Source organism: Varanus komodoensis, unplaced genomic scaffold (assembly GCF_004798865.1).
Source record: "Varanus komodoensis strain SLA01 unplaced genomic scaffold, ASM479886v1 scaffold5, whole genome shotgun sequence".
Lineage (NCBI taxonomy): Eukaryota > Metazoa > Chordata > Lepidosauria > Squamata > Varanidae > Varanus > Varanus komodoensis.
Window position 1 is genome coordinate 33,318,209 of NW_025336087.1, and position 17,563 is coordinate 33,335,771.

Sequence of the window (17,563 nt, forward strand, 5' to 3'; positions counted from 1 at the left end):
AAAAGGGGGAAGCGCTCATAAAGTGATACGTTTGGCAGCAACAGTTATTATATATCTTCCAAATACAAATACAGGAAGGCTGGCTAATGTGGTCATACAGAGGTGTAATGCTGCCTGGTGGAACAATAAAGAGTTATGGAGATGGATGGATGGAAGAAAGTCTGTAGCAGGTCTCTAACTGATGATGCACCTGACTGGGCGGGTGGGGGTGTTCGCTTGCTATTCCCTCCCGCAAAATGCTGCGCCCAGAACTTAGGTGGGAGAAAAGTTGTAGTTGAGAGTATTAATACCCCCAGCATCTACGGGCAGGGCTCCACCAAAACATTTTGTTGCCTGAGCCTAGAAAAGAGAGAAAATGCATCAGTAAGAAAGAGAAAATAAGACAGCATTTTCCTTACTCAGACCAATTTATATGTGCTCGTGCAAATTTAGAAAAAGAATATTATTTAGAAATAATGCTAAATTCTATCTAAAATTCTATTCTATTTAGAAATTCTTATTCTATTCTGTTCTGTTCTGTGCCTAAGGCTATGAGCAGGTGAACTGTGTTCCTATCTATCCCATATGCTGTCTAGGTGCTGTTCAAGTCCCACCACTTCCCATTTTTATATTAGACTTGGACTTGACAGCCCTTTAGAATGAGAATGCCTTCAAAACAGAGGGCAGTCCTTTGGAAGACCTTCAAATAAAGGACTTCTTCTTATATATTACATTTTTCTGCAGCCTCCATGTTCTGTGGCTGTCCAGATATTTTGTACAGTGTCGGGTACGTGACATGAAAGGTGGGACTCCTGTTGTTGTCTCCTTTCTGTTAAATAGGCAAACGTTGCTGAAATCACTACTAGTTGACTCTGTCTGAAACAGGGATAGTTCCCCCAGCAAAGAGAAAATAAATGATTTTGTACTGAGGGTCAGATAAAAGTCATAAGGATCATTAATCCTGTAATAGAGAATTATCCATGCCTAATAAAAGGAGCAAGAGAGGGGCTTTGAATAAATATAATGCATGCACACAGGATCTTGTTTAATCTCCTGAAATCAGGTCCAGCAATTCTGTAACATCCATCTTTCTGACAGGGACACAAGCTGTTCTCGGTGGCTGTTAACAGACAGATGAAAATACCCTTTGCTACTCTGCAGCATGTGAAACATGCTGTAAAAAAAGAAAGAAAGAACAAGTGAGGTTGTGAACTGATCAGCTTCGCAGTATATTATGTAACTGACAACTCGGAGAGGCATTAACGTGGGCTCAGCCCACCAAGCACCACTGCTGTGCATATGCCGTCCATTCCAGCGGGGCTCTGACTGCAAAGCAGGCTACACAGAGAGGATTACTTACCATTTCGGAGCTGCAGCAGGCAGGATCCAGGGATGAAGCCAAGCCCCTTCCCCCTTTATTCCATTTTTCTTCCCTCTGGGTGCACGGGTGTGTTTGTGTTTTTCAATGAACTCCCAAATTCTGTCCAAGTAGAAGACACGTAAATATTAATTCACCCAAAATGGGCAGATGATTATGGAGAGAGAGAATGTGCGATGGATAAATGCTTCCTAGATGCTAAATTCCTTGACAGTATATTATTGTTTACTTATTATTCTAACCTGCTGTTGGCTTGAGATTTTCAAGCCGCTTACAGAAATAGAAATATTAAGAAAAGCTAAAACAAACAGACTGCCAGTCATCTGTGTGCATCCATTTTGAGCTGTCTCACTGGAGTTTCTTGATCTGAACTCTGTGGGTTGGCTTATTTCCTTGAGTTATGTGGGGAAGGAGATGTCTGGTATTGAGTTCTATCCCATGAACTTACTGACCCTTTTTCAAACCTGAGTCTCTCAGCATCAGTAAAACAGGTAAAAATTTTATAGAAAGTTTAAATATTTCATAGCATCCTTCATGGGAGTATGTCGTATGGGTCGTTTGTCTTGCAATCTGTCACTAGGACCAGGCTCAGTGCCTTCCATTCATTTTTTGTTTAGGTTCTTGCTTTGTTCCATTACAAAGATACAAGATTTGTTGTTGTTGTTTATAAATCATATGTCCATGTCCTCTTAGCAATCCTAATTGCAAGCAGGACTTCTCCTTCTCCTTTTCCTTCTCCTTTTCCTTTTATTTGCTTTGGAGAAAAGTTGAAAATTCCCAAGAAAAACTGCTTTTTTTCTTTTGAAATATGTACTTTGAAAGTTGTACTTTAAAAAATTCCTTGTGAAGGAAATGCAAATATATTTCTATGGTTAGAAATACGTGCTCTTGTTCAAACAAGCAAAACAAGATGGTCAAAAATGAAAATAGAAGAATCTGAAACAAGTTCTGTGGTGGAAGTTAAAGTGGATTTTTAAAGAATTTAAAAATTTCTTACTGCTCCTGATAAGTTGGGAGAGTGGGTTAGGTTCATGCTATCTGCTAGTACTTGAGATTATTTAGAAATATGCAGGTTGAACGTAAGTGGAGGTGTGCACAGTTAACACTCCTACCACACAGAGAGGTGCTGTTCCAAAAGCCATATTTCAGAATTCCTCCCTCTCCCTCTCAAAAGCTGCATGTTGACCCCTTTGTCATTGTTCAGAAAGACATACCTGGATCATACTGTACTGAGCTATGAGTGGGGGAGGAAAAGCATGATGCTTTTCTGGACAGCCAGGTATCTCCTAGCCCAGGCGGATGGATTTACAAGCCACTTAGCCAGTGATTTTCTTCAAAAGAAAAGTGCTAACAGATTGGTTGAGCAGCTTTGGTCAACTTAAAGCAGAACTTCTGGCTGAATAAATACTCTCCTATTTAGACTGTTCCCTCCAATTTCAGAATACAGTTGATTTCTAGAAGATTTTAAAAGCCACATTATTACAGAATGAATAAATCAAGACTGCTGGCTCCCAGTTTTCTAATGCAGCATGACACTGAAGTCACCACATGCTCTATTCTTACAATCTGTCAGACTATAATGTGATCAATATTTGTACTATCCATATTCTCTGCCTTAATATATCACTATATTATCGAATGTGACAGAATTTCCTGTTGCTTACACAGCTATGAAATGGCTTCACAAAGAAAGCTGGCACTAAATAGCTTTAAAATCTGAGAACATTCAGCTGTCAGCCCCATGCAATCTGACATTTCTGGTCCCCTTTCATTAAACAAAACATCTTAGCAAATAAGGTGAAAGCAAAACTATATCATGACAAATGTGGAAGCAGTTGACTGAAACAATAGTGCAACTGGCTCAGGACAAATTAACATGCAGAGGAACAACCAACACTGACAGATTTAGATAAGGTGTCAAAATCCACATTGCAAGCAAAACAAATGTCTTTCAACATGGTTCATCCAAGGCAACAGGGACAATATTGAGTGCCAGTTAGATTTGGTTTCAGCATCACTGTTTGGAGGCATCCAATTAGAGCTTGGAAAAAGCACATAGATGCATGCCCACAACCAGCTTGGGACTACATTGTTTTATCAGGGCTTTGAAATGGATGTTTTCTAAAATCTATTTCATTTAGCAAACATAATCCATTTGCAATGTTCATAAGAAGATGCATTTCATCAGCCATTTTCCATCAGACACAGATGCACTTTCTGGATGGCTTTCTATATGCTGGAAATAAAGTAATAAAACATCTCATCCTCTGTATTGTGACAGCAGTTTGCAGCTCATGATGGTTGACACAGTCAGCAAATGGACCTGAAAAAGCCGCGTCTCCAGAAGCTGAAGCTGAAGAGCAGCCACCCATTCAGCTACCTCAAAAGGCTACAACGCTCTTGTAATTGGTGCAGGGATTAATATCAAATTACCGTCAAGGCTTCTATTGAAGCAGGGTGTGAAATTAACATCTCAGGCTACAATCCGAAACATCCCTGGGAATGAACGTAAATGAATAAATACCTGGGAGTAAACTTAATCCTAGACCTGTATTAGACATGCCATTTTGGTCCTATTTGCTGTGACATATGAGACACTGTGCCATTCATAGGACTCAGATATTTCTGATCTGAGTTACAACCGTGGTTCAGGATTGGTACGGCTCTAACTCAGTTAGTGTCTGTGTCTCCAAGCACCTTCTCAAAGGGATCAATACCAAATAAAGCTGACCCTTATATAAAAGATGAGAAATTCAGCTTGCACATTTCTGCACATTTTTCTCAGAAGGCCCTACTATGATAATTGAGTCCCACTAAGTATGATCATGATATCAACCTGTGCCACTCTTCAGCTTTTAATTTCTTATCTAAAATAACAGCCTCAGTATTGATCAGAGTACATATTTCTCTGTCTTTCTATCAAATTTATACCTAGCCTTTTCACACTAGGCACTCAAAGCAACTACCACCATAGCATCTCAATATAATCTAAAACAGTTGGCCATACCAATTGTAAAAACACAATGGGATTAATCCAGTGCCATGCAAATAAACCTCTGCATATATAACAGTGCTTCCTCTCCCTCTTCTCCCCTGTATCCTAAAGCTTTTCCAGATGCCCACCAAAGAAAAGCTTTGGAGAGAGCGTGGTGGGTTGCAGGAGCAAGGGGAAATACGTTCCTCCACTGCGGTCTGTTCCATTGGCATGTGGAATCACTGGATGCAACTTACTTAAACCATACATCAAACAGAAAAATTAAAATAGCAAAGAAAAAGGAAAATAGCCATCACTAAAAAACAAAAAAACAAAAAACACCTAGAACTATTACTGCAAGCCTTTCCAATTCACTTGATCTTCTCAAGGATACCTCACCTTTCTTCTGAGTCACTTCCAGAGTCTGACTTGTAGAAAAGGAAGGGGTCTGTTTTTGTACAGTTTCTTCATCTATCTTTGGAGAATCACCACTTCTCCAATGCAGGCACATACATACACCATAGTTCACCCTGACAAGCAGAGTCTATGATGCTCTGGGTAGCATTTTTAGGGGCATTTTTAAGACTGAAAGACAATTCCTGGGAAAATAAGATCTTTACCTGTTTCTGGAAAGAGCACAAAGTAGGTGCCAAGTGAACCATTCCACAAAAAGGATGCCACAGCGGAAAGGACTCTCTTCGTAGTCACCACTCACCAAGCTTCCTTTGGTGGGATCTCTTGCAGAAGGACACTGACTATGACCTGAGGAACTAGGCAGGTGTATAAGGAAGGCAATCTTTTGCGTAAGCTGCCCCAAGGTAATTATGGCTTTGAATGCTTTTACCAGGACTTTGAATTGGGTCTGGACATGGACCAGTACAGATGGTAAAGTACAGGCCTAATATGATCACACTGGCCTTGTTGGCATTCTCACTGGCCTATTTGGACCAGTTGAGGTTTCTGGTCTGGGTTTGAAGGCAGCCTCATATATAACGCATTGTAATCCAACCCAGAGGTTACCTGAGCATGGATAAGTATAGCTAGGCAATTCCCCAGATAAGGATGTAGCTGGTATATCACCCTATGCTAACAAAGTTGCTTCACGGCATTGAGTCCACTTCTGCTTTGTTGACAATGCTGGATCTAGGAACACTGGCAAAAGTGTGAACCTGGCCCCTTAAGGGGAGGACACCCTGTCCCGGACAAGTTAGATATGATTTACCCAGATACTCACTAGCACTACTTCTATTTTGTCTGGATTTGTTGGCCGTCACCCAGTTCATTACTGTCCTCAGGCACTGATTCAGAACAGCCACTGGATTTGATGAAAAGGAGGGGTAGAGCTGGTTGTTATCTGTGCATTAATGACATCCCAGCCCATCCCTCTGGATAAGGACTCCATGCAGATGTTGAACAGCATGAGGAATAAAACTGAGTTCCTGGGAAGCAGAGCACAGCTCCCAGGGCACAGACCAGCCATATCCTGGCACTACCTTCTGGAAGCAGCCATCTGAGGAGGAAAGGAACCACTGCAGTGCGGTGCCTCCAATACCCAACACAGTCAATCAAAATAAAGTGCTTTACCCAGGGTTTTCTTTCTGCAGTTGTACTGCTCTGAACCCTTGCAATTCTCAGCCAGCTAATATGTGTCCACTTATTTCATTTTCACACTTGGGGCAGCTCTCAAGACTCTTTCCCCCCATCCCCACCGCCTTTCTTGCTTTAGAAATCTCCCTTTCATCTGGTTTCCTTCTTTCTAACCTGACTTATCCTAAGTCTGAGACTCCCAATTCGTTTCCTTCTCAGATATTTTTTCCTGCCTGCTTTAGGCTGGATATCTGCAGGCATAGTTTGTCTCCGTACCTAGAACATTTTAGCTGCTTGTCACTCAGGAAAGTTTCAATGGACACTATTTTTAAGTTGTATGAATGCAAGTCATCACAGAGAAAAACTTCTCATCCTGAATATCATCATGTTCTATGTGCTTGCAATAGCCATTATAATTTACTTTCAGTCCCACTATAACCTCATGTTTGTAAGTTGGTGCTGGAACAGTAACTGGCAGGTCTTATCTGTGGCAGTGAGGACATTGCATTCAAAGGAGCTGGCTGGTGGTATGTGTGTTGTAATGATTCTCTTAGGTTTTCAGGCATTGGCTGGCAAGCAAGAAACAGTTTGTAAGCAGTGCTTCAGTAATAGGGATAGCCAAACTTCCTAAGTGTAAGTGCTGTGAGCCAAATTTTTCATGGGAATTACAGCCACAAAATACTTTTTTCTGGCTGTTTCCCCAACCCAAGATCAGTTCTGGAACAAAAAGCTGTTTATCATTCTAATTTCTCAATCCTTGCCAGATTTCTATTCATTCTTTTTATTGAAAAACTTTCCATGGTGGTCTCCGTTCCACTAGTAACCTTATAGAAAACAGCCAAATTTAAAGCATGCTCACAAAGTCACTGGAACAATTTTATCAACAAAACAACAATGCTCATCATGAAAATCAGATGTTCTCTCCAGATGATGTAAGCAGAAGAGATTCCCAGCAGAACAGAATGTTTATTTCTAAGATGTTTTGAGTACCACATTTAAAACATGGAGGTCCTTATCTCTTTAATGCTCTGTGGCTAAGGTCTCCCAAGCCCTTTTTGGTGCATGCAAGAGCTGAAAGGTTTGTTGAATGCCTTGTGGGAGCCAGCTTGCCTGCCAGCACAATGGGCTCATTATCACAAATAGGAGCTTGAACCCTACTTCATTTGTAGACGTCTTGCGGTAGTCTGCACATAGTAAGGATAGCCCAGATATCATTGGCAACATGTGTGCCAAGGAAGGGAATGCCAAACGAACTCAGCAGATATCCAAACACGCATGAGGGAGCCATGTGGCTGAGTTCTCTGCCATGTTTCCAAGCATGGGAAGGTGCTCTATGCCAAGTGATGGGCAAAGAAGTGATGTTCAAGATAGCAAGGATTCGCCAAACGTTGCCTTGCTGCTCATCTTGTGCCTGATTCCTATCTACATCTACAATCACTGTTTGTTTTGTGTGAATAGAAAACTCATACACAGCAAGCACCTACTGAACAGGAGATTTGTTCAACTGTTCCAAGTGTTCCTATATTCCCAGTTTATGTCAGTTTGCTTCCTAAACCAAGGTGAAGCATATTTATTCTATGGAAGAAATCTGCTTTGTTTAATAGGAGATCTGACAAATCAATAAGTTTAGTTCAAGAATGAAATATCTGTGTGCATTTTAATAGCCATGACAGTGGGAAACCCATGAAGCAGTTGTAGCAGGCCTGAGCATTTTTGCATCAATAGGCTGTAACATATAGAAGCTACAAGCAAAAGAGCAACTGGGTGTCTTACAGAATGTGGTGTGAAGCTTACAGGAAGTGCACCTTCTAGTTGCCTCTAAAGTGAGACTCTTTGCCCAAATGCCTGTGTGTTTGGAGCAGCAAAGTGTGTGTGTTTAGGAGCAGCAGCAAGAGCAGCAATAGTATCAGTAACGGTATGCTTGCAAATTTCATGCTAATTGAATTGGGAAAAAAACAAAGTTGTTACTGACTGTAGAGGATTAGCTGGGCTTCCATTAAAATTAATGGCAAAACTGAAATTAATGGAAACTGAAGATGGATAACCAAGGAAAAATAAAACAAATGTAACTTTAAACACAAAGCAGAAAGGAGAGAAATGAAACATATTGCAAAATAATACCGGCCAGGTTTACAATTGTGTGGCTGATGGTTTCTATTTGTGCAGAACTAATTACTTTTGTGGAGCCATTATTCTCTGCAAAAAAAATGGGGAGAATGATTTTGGCAGCTTTCAGGGAGGCATTGCCAAACATTTTACCTTGCGTATGGGCGTGTTTTACCCTTCCGATGATATCACATGCCTTTCATCATCCATATATACCAGCATTTTACAGTGCTAGCCAGAGTCTGAATTCTTTACTCTTAAGATATGGGTTTCAATCTTAGTGTGTTATCCCATATTAATGCTGCATTAGGGTTGCAAATGAATGAGAATTTACAAACATTTGCAAACAACTTTATATTCAGGATAGAAGGAGCTTACAATTTTAAAAAATTAATGCAAGACAAAGAGAAATAGACATGTTAATCTGTCCATAGATACACAAATACTCAGAACAAGCCTAATGAGAAGACTTATAAGGCTCCAAAGAAAATATGAAGGCTGACCGATTTTGAAAGTAACCAACATGGTTGTGGGTAACCGATTCCCAACTTTGCTATATACTTTGCTGTGTTAGTACCCATCTTGACTTTCTCAGTTTGGTGCTTTCAACAATCACAGTCCATCAGTATTTCTTTCAGCTGTCAGTATCCTAATTTCACTCTGCAGTACATGAAATATATCAACAAGCAACAGATAATATTGATGTCCTTATGACAGTATTCATATTTGGAATGTTTAGTTGCCTGAGCTGCCAAGGTGTAATGCACATTTGATAATGTTGATTTTACTTTCCAGTGACATTTCTATGTAGGATATTTTTTGTTTCGGATGAATTGAATAAATAACCAAATCTCACTAGCTTAAAAAAAGATAAGAAAATGTGCTTTCTAATCTGTAGTTATGAATTCTATTTTTATATTGGGTAAGAAGAGGCTTGCATCTTACACAGCCTCCTGCAGGATTCTTCAATTTTTATTTTAAATAGCTCTTTGAATCAGAGATATATGAACTCATTAGTGTACAACACATACTTCAGTCTTAATTATTGCTTCAGTTCTTTAAGTGATTTTCATTAGAGGCTCCTTACATGTAAGCATGGTTACAGTGGTTTAAATGCATAAAAGGTCTGTGGATAAAGAACGATTAACGGAATGAAACGCTCCCATGGGAGCTGTATAATCACTGGATTAACTCAAGACTGCCTTGTCATTTATGTTCATGGAGTCTGATATTAGTGCCATTTGTGGATCTCTAGCCCATTATCAAAACACATCTAACCAAAATCTTAATCATTGTTTGATGATCCTAAAGATCATTTGGTGCTATATTAGGCTCCTCGCCTCTTGAAACACTCCTCCTTTCTTTCCCATAATTCCCAGATTGTTTTATGATATTAGACTACTGGCAGGTGAGCTATATCTGTGTTTTCCTTTTTTCCATGTGCTCTATTTAGTGCGTTGAGTTTTGTTTTCCAAACAGTGCTGCACAATTGGGTGTTTGCTCATGTTTTCTCATACCCACAGACTCCCATGCATCCTCACTCTGCTCCAAGGGGTCCCCAATTCTCCCAGGTCAAAATGTGAGGGTACACATGCAGCTTCAGGAGGAGGTATGATCTCCTAACCTCCCCCCCCGCACTTTATTCTGCATTTCATCAGCAAAAGACCTTGGCTGATTCCTTGTTATGTAAACCCAGGCAGAGAGTTATGCATCTTGCTCCTTGTAGCTGTGTAGGTATTTGTCAATTCTGCGACAATGAACTGTTATCTATCTATCATCTATTTCTCAGTGCTCAATCCCACCTTTTCTACAAGGACCACAGGATGATATACAAGCATCTGCCCTTATTCCCATACTGACCCTTGGCTAGGCTGAGAGAGTGCTCATCCATGGCTCCTTCTCAAGCTGGAGAGAGGTAACGAGTGGGGTGCCACATGGCTCAGTCCTGGAACCAGTGCTCTTCAACATCTTTATTCATGATCTAGATGAGTAACTACGGGGAATGATTATCAGATTTGCAGATGATGCAAAACTGGGCAGAATAGCTCACTACATGGAAGACAAAAGGAAGATCCAAAGTAACCCAGACATGCTAGGTTTTTGGGATGCATGAACAGAGGCATCACTTCCAGAACAAGACAGGTACTACCTCCTCTTTACTCCGCACTAGTCAGACTTAGCTGGAATGCTGTGTTCTGTTCTGGGCACCCAGGCTTTAAAAAGGTGTGGGGGGGGGGACTAGAAAAGGTTCAGAGAAGGGCAACAAAGATGATCCAAGGTCTGGAAACTAAGCGCTGTGATGAGAGGTGGAGAGAGCTGGACAGGTTTAGCCTGAGAAGAGATTACGAGGGTATATGATAGCACTCAACAAGTACCGCAAAGGCTGTCACAAAAGGAGAAAAAAGACCTCTTCTCACTCATCCCAGAGAGCAGGAAGCAGAACAATGAACTTAAACTGTAGCATACCAAATTCAGGCTAGACACCAGTAAAAACTTCCTCAATGTCAGAGCAATGTAACAGTGGAACCAGTTGCCAAGGGAGGTGGTGGGCTCTCCCACACTAGAGGCATTCAAGGCGAAACTGGACAGTCATCTAGTGGGATGATGGGACTTGGTGTCTTCCACCAACAGGGGTTCTTGGTCCCTTCTGACCCTGCTATTCTATGAATATATGACAAGCTCAAGGTCATACTTAGTATGTGGCTGAACGGGGATTTGAACCTGTTCTCCCTCTCTATCTGAACATCACATGGAAGGTAAAGAAGAAAGGAAAAGTCATATTTCACAATCATTACTACAATTATTATTATTTATTTCATTTCATACTGTCCAATAGCTGAAACTGTCTGCTCTTCTTGCTTTAAAAATGAGATGCTCTTGCTTCAATTTCTGTTACCCATCACAAAAGGAAAAGGTTAGAAATGCCATGCAACTTTTGCTTAAATGCTGAAGAAGGATTTTTAAAAATATATTTATCAGAAATGCTTTGCTATCTTATATGCTTTGTGACTGCCATTTTTGCAATACATATTGCTTCAAAATGCCTGAAGTAAATAAATAGTAGGGCAAACTTATCACACAGCTAAGAGTGTAAGGTTCTGCAATCAGGGCAAGTGCAAGGTGTGCTCAGGTGTGTACCGCAGGGTTTGCCATTTCTTGATCTTAGTGAAGCAATGGAGCATCTCCTTATACCAAGGCAGAGTCTGCACAGACCACATAGAGTGCTAGCTGCACAGCAAGTAGTGGAAGGCCAACCTTTTGTTTACAGTAGCATAAGCAGTATGCAAAGCCCCACGTTGCCTTGGGACCAGCACCCAGCAAGAAGGGTGGTGTCAGGAGCTGGGTATCCTTCTGCCTTTCAATAAGAGGCAGTTCTTTGGCAGAACGCACTTTATTTGCACTGCACAGCCTGGAGACTGATAGCTAACAGTGGAATTGCCTCTGAGCATGTACAGAGCAGTTCATTGAACGCAAAACAGAAACTATTTCCAAGAAGCTTCCTTTTCAGTAAACCTGGGCTCTACTTCCCTGGGTGTGTCCCACTGGAGAAGGTCTAGCCTGTTAGATCTCATCTCCACAGAAGTTCTAATTGGCCAGCTCTCCTCTCCCAACACCATGTGAAGAGATTAGGGACTGGACTGGGCTCTACTTCCTTCTTTCCTAAATCAACTCCCAGCACTTCCAAATCCTGTCAGTTTCCAGATTTTGCCAGAACACCTGGAGATGGAAGCTCTGAGATAAGTTTCCCCTCCTGGCCCTGGAAATTGTGCTGATCTCAAAGTTCTGCAGGCCATATCTGGTCCATGGGCGAGGGCTGTTCCCCTCTTCCACTGAAACAAGAAGCTGTCAGAGAGCACTCAAGGAAAGACAGTGTAGAATTGGATCAAATGAGCAAATTGGCTTTTCCCTAGGTATAAAGAATCACTTTTAAAAGCAATCAAAATTATATCCTATAAAGAGAACAGTGGAACTAGCATGTTCTAAATAATGTAGAGTATTAAACATGGGTAAGGGAGATTTGTAGCCGATTGCTTAGTTGACCAGGAAACTCATCTAGAAAGTTTGTGCCAATCAGTATTACTCAGGCCTCTTGGTGTTACTTTCACTGGCACCTTCCTTATTAGGATGAGTAGCAGCCACAGAGCCCTGAATCTGGATTGGGACCATAAAAGGAAAAAGGGGCTAAAGCCATTTGCCTGAAGCTCAGATTGGGTGCCCCAATAAAATAATAAACAAAGATGGAAAGGGCCAGTCAGGTGGTTAACTCCATGTCTCCTTTGTACCTTATATTCCAGAATTCAAAGTGCATCTCCATAATTTACCTTAGTAATCCCTGTAAGGTTGGTCAGCATTATATATTTGTGTTAGGGCCAAAGTAAGCATTATTTCTAGCAATCACTGTGAGTTAATGCATAGTAAACATCCTTACTTCTGAAAAGGCATGTGAACCCCCTTTCAGGAGTGGGAGAGCCGAACTTTCCACCTCACCCATTTATTTTTGTGAAATTGCACATTTGAAAGAAGAAACAAGGGTTCCATTGGCCATGTAAGGAGGTGAATTGCTTAAAGCCATGGGTTTAGCAAGAAACAAACCAGGAGCATATCAACTCCCCTGGTTAGCCTACATTTGCTATACTAACTATACTAACTTCAGAGCCAATGTTTGGTAGAGAAGCTATCCGAATGACTGCTCTTTCACTGAAGTATTACTAAACAAAGAGACAGACATTACTGAGTAGAAGTGATCAAAGGAAAATATTGTGAAGCATTTAAGATGTTTTCTTCACGCCTGTTTGGAATGTGTGTGTAAATATTCATATGATCAAAAGAATTTCCAGATTTTCAGGCATCCGTTTCTCTTGATGCTAATACAGAAATTCTAACAAGCATTTTATTATTTAAATTATAGGCAACTAAGTCCTATCGAAGTAGCTGGCAGGTGGAGAATGGAAATCAAAACTGACTCACACCACCTTGAAAGATTAGAGCCACCAAGTGGCTAACAAGATTTCAAAAGAAAGCTTTCATTACTTTGCAGCAATTCAATCCTGACCCAGATATTGGCTCCAGTCGAGAGGGAAAAGGCTGACTCATTGCCACTTAAAGTGAATCACCTCTCAGCAGACACTGCTAAAAAAATAATCAATATTCCCTTCAGCACTGTTCTGTGTTGCAACACAGCACATGCAGAGATGCCCAGGTAACAAAGTGATGTCACAGACAAACCTAAGACATTTCTGTTAAACATTGCATTACACTTTACTGCCCCAAATAAGATACTAGCCCTATTCAGGCATTCACTTAACAACCCTGGCTGTTATGTGGAGAATGAAAGCTTAAAGGGGAAAGCCTCCTATAACGGTAGAGGTTCTCTGTATGAGTCAGAATACAGGAAAACCTGTGCCGGCACACCTGTGGTAAGTCAGATCTGAGACAGGAAGCTGTTCTCTTCATGTGAAGAAGACAGATGCAAACAGGGAAATGGGTAGTGCTACAGCCCTCCCCTTCCTTGGGTATCTATGGAGTAAGTGAATGCCTGAACAGGGTTGCTGCCAGGGTCTGTCTCTGTGTAGGAGCCAAGAGAATACTGGTTGGAGTGTTGTGTGAGGACTGACCTGGGCGACACATTTCCCTGGGTGACTTTGGACTGGTCAACAATGCTCTGCTGAACTGACCTTTCTGGTCTCCTGTGACAGTGAAAAGGGGAAAGACTGTAGGGAAGAGAATCTTGGGCTGCTTCAGGGATAGGTGATCTGTGTGCTCATGTGTTTTTATGCACACACACAAGAGGCATAATAAGTTTATCTTAGGCCCAAAGTCCAATTTGGACAATTGCCCTATTGCAGAGCTGTCTACCCCTGATCCCACATGGTTGAGGAGTGCTCCTCAGCACTCCTAAGAAGCTTTTGAGGTGTGCAAGGAGCTACAGGAGTTAGGAGAAGACTGGGGACTCTCCTTCCATGAATGTTGGCATAGAGTCAATCAGAAGCCCACTCCATCTAATTTGCATATCTGTCTGCAACACAGACACTTTTGCATTTTATTTTGTTCTCCCTAAAACATGGAATTTAACATGTCATTTGTTAGCTGAGAACTGTGCTGAACATTCAGAGAAATAGGCACAGCAAAGGACGATGGTGCTCAATTTTCATATTACTACAGGAAGTGCGAATTAGGTAATTCTGTTCAAGACTTTTGGCCAAAAAAACATGCACATAGACATACAAGTAGCTCCCGATGCCTGAACCACGCCCAGCATAAAGCTATGGAAGAATTCCCTTGATGGATAAGGAATCCATAAGCAAAGGAATAATTTCAGTGGGTACGCCTTATGTATGAGTAAATCCAAGCCTCTTTGTCTCCATCAACACCCCACAAATTGTTCCTTTCTGGAAACCGGAGAGGCAGGTATACCTTTTCCTCCTGGAGAGGCAAGTATACCTTGCTGCTCATTGCCTATTTGTGCTCCACACATGCTGAAAACACTTCAGGAGTCACCTAGAAAGAATCCAGTCAATTTATCTCTATGACACATTTCCCATAATACAACGTACTCAAAGTGGTTCACCAAATAAATGTGTTAGTCATAATAACAAAACTGGATTTATTTTATTTGTAACACCATTTTTATACTGCTACATATTAAGAAAAATCACTAAGTGGTTTCAATATAATTAAAATAACAATTAAAATCACATTTAAAGTACAATTTAAAAAACAATAAATCATCAGCATAATGTAGCACAATGCAGGAGCAGTAAAATAGCACAGCAGGGTTAATTTGATTACAGCCAGGTTCAGCCTAGGTGAACAACTGTGTTTCAGGAGGCATTTGAAAAATACCAAAAGTTCTGCTTCTTGAACTACACAAAGGAATGTTTTCCACAGGGTGAGCACCACTTGGAGAAAACCTGCCATCAAGGTATTACATTGCAACGTTCCAACAATTTTGGAATGACTAGCAAGGCCTCCTCCAATGATCATAAAGGTTGGTTAGGTATACATAAAGGCAGGCATCTGTTGGGTATCCTGGCCCAGAGCTGTTTAGGGCTTTGTCTGACAACAGCCTAACTTTGAATGTGGCTTGGTAGCTAACAGGCAGCTTGTGCATCTCCTTTGTGGGTATGGCTCAGTATCCCAGTGAACACTACAGCTGCTACATGTTGCACCCTCTGAAACTTCTGAGCCAAGCCCAAAGGCAGCATCATGTGCAGTCATCGTCTAATCGTAGTCTAATTAGTACATGGGTCATCATGGCAAAGTTATATTCATGCAGGATATACCAGCTAAAGCATGTCGTGGGCACTCTAACCCAGTGAGGTCATCTGAGCCTCTGGTGATAAAGATGGGACCAGAATCACCTCCAAACCACATACCTGCTCCTTTGCAGAGAGTGCAGCCCTGTTCAGAAAAGGCGAACAGGCCAGTTCCTGGCCCTGAAAACTACCAACACATGGTGTCTTATCAGAATCCATCTTCCGTTGAATAGCACCCATACAAGTGTTAATACAACAGTAATGACAGATAACTCAAAACATCAAAATTTATACAACAATATCTATTACCAATAATAACATATACCTGAATTAAACAATTTGCTAAATTTGTTTCATTGAAGGAGCTTTACAACAAGATATTATATCTACATCAAACTCACTGCAAAATTGAAAGAGGAGAGGAGAGTTCATCCCCCTGCAACACAAGGGATCCTCCACTCACTGGGGTCTCATCTCATGAATGAAGCAAAACCCAAGGAAAGCAAGGTGGTGGCAGCTTCATTTTTTGCAGATCACTCCAGGCTGCCCTTGGAGACAGCTCAGGTACATGCACCTACCCACACAGAGCTGGACTGACACACACAACCAAACTTAGTAGCAGCTCTCTCATGAAGGCTATTAAAGCTGGAGGTGTGGCAAAACACCCTTTCCTGATGACAAACCCAGATAGCCAGACTAAATGTATATTGAATCCTCTGTGATAGCTTATCTTGCCTTCATGTAAGCACGCACAACCTCAATTTGGAGCGGAATTGTGGTGGTCCAGGAGGGAGGGTTAAACCTTCCACTTCCTCCCAGTTTTGTCCCCAAATTCCTCCATTGTCCTGCAGGGCTATAGGGGAGGTGGGTGCTTAAAAAATGGGAAAGTCTCCATTTCCCATTGGGGATGTAGGGGGAGGCATTTAAATCAATGCGGTAGAGCAACTGATCATTTTCCACCTGTGCCATTGTCCTGATATGAACTGGGCTGGCATGTGTTTACCTGCAAGTAGAGTAAATGATCCTGCATAGCTTGACATGGTGCATGATTATTAAAACATCCAAACAATTAGTTAGGCCCAGAATTTCTTGCCTCTCCCATTTTACACTATTTTATTGAATAGTTAGTGATTGGTTTCATGTTGTATTAATTTTGCATAGTTTTGGGTTTATCCTGTGCCAAAACTAAATGTTTGAAAGACCAATGGATATTCACTTCAGCTTTGGCAACACTGTTATTTTAATACATACACTGCCTTGTTTATAATGTAAGCTGTATGTGGTAGCTTCTAAATGACGTTCTGATATTTTGCTGTCTGCAAGTAGTTTGTGATAAAGATAGAACAACCATTGAAGATGCCTGCTAATGTGGTGCATGTGTGTTTCTGTGGGAGAAAATGTCTGAAATGTGTGTATTTTTACAAGGTGTGTGTTTTCTTCATCTTGTTTTGCCAGAAAATAAAGAATAGGAGATAACCCAAGTTTATATTTCTATGCTGCATTTGTTGTGCCATGAAAGAAGACCTAGCTATAAACTTATGATGCATCACTTCCTTTGAGGTTTAGGAGAGTTTATGTAAGATGATCAAGCCCTTCCTCTTCTGCATAATTATAAACAAAACGTTGTGAATCAGAAGACAAAATAATTGCTGGAACTTTTAATGTGAGACAAGTCTATTATGTAGTTTTCACCAGAGTGTGCACTTGTCAGATGCAATTACCAAGAGGAGACTCTAGAGATTACAAATTGAACTATGATATAAATACTGCTCAGTATTGGGAGAAGTTTGGCAGTGTCCCACTCGATACAGAAATGCAAAGTAGTCAGACTAAAAGCTTAATTGTTTTAATCTTTACTTGCACAACATGAGGTAGAATAGAGAATTTTCTTCCACATAAATAGACACAAGATAACAAGTTACATAGATGTGAGCTGTGATTCTATATGTAGTTGCTAAATTATCTATTCTTTGAAATAAGAAACTATTTCTATAGGATAACTGGTACTTATATAGCATAGTTTTTGCTTTACTTTTTCTATTTCTGTTCTTCTGGGATCAAGTTGAGTTAGCTACTGTCATGAATATCCATACATACAACATGCCTGTCACTCAGGAATGTTAATAGTTAAGACCCTGTTCAGAGTTTCTTTATGAGAATTTTGCTGTTTTGCTTTTCTGAATGCTTCATATTCACTGTTGTTCTGCCATCAACTTTTATCATTTTACTCAGAAATTCATGGCATTTGAACATAAGGTATGAAGAATTTAGCACTCAAAATAT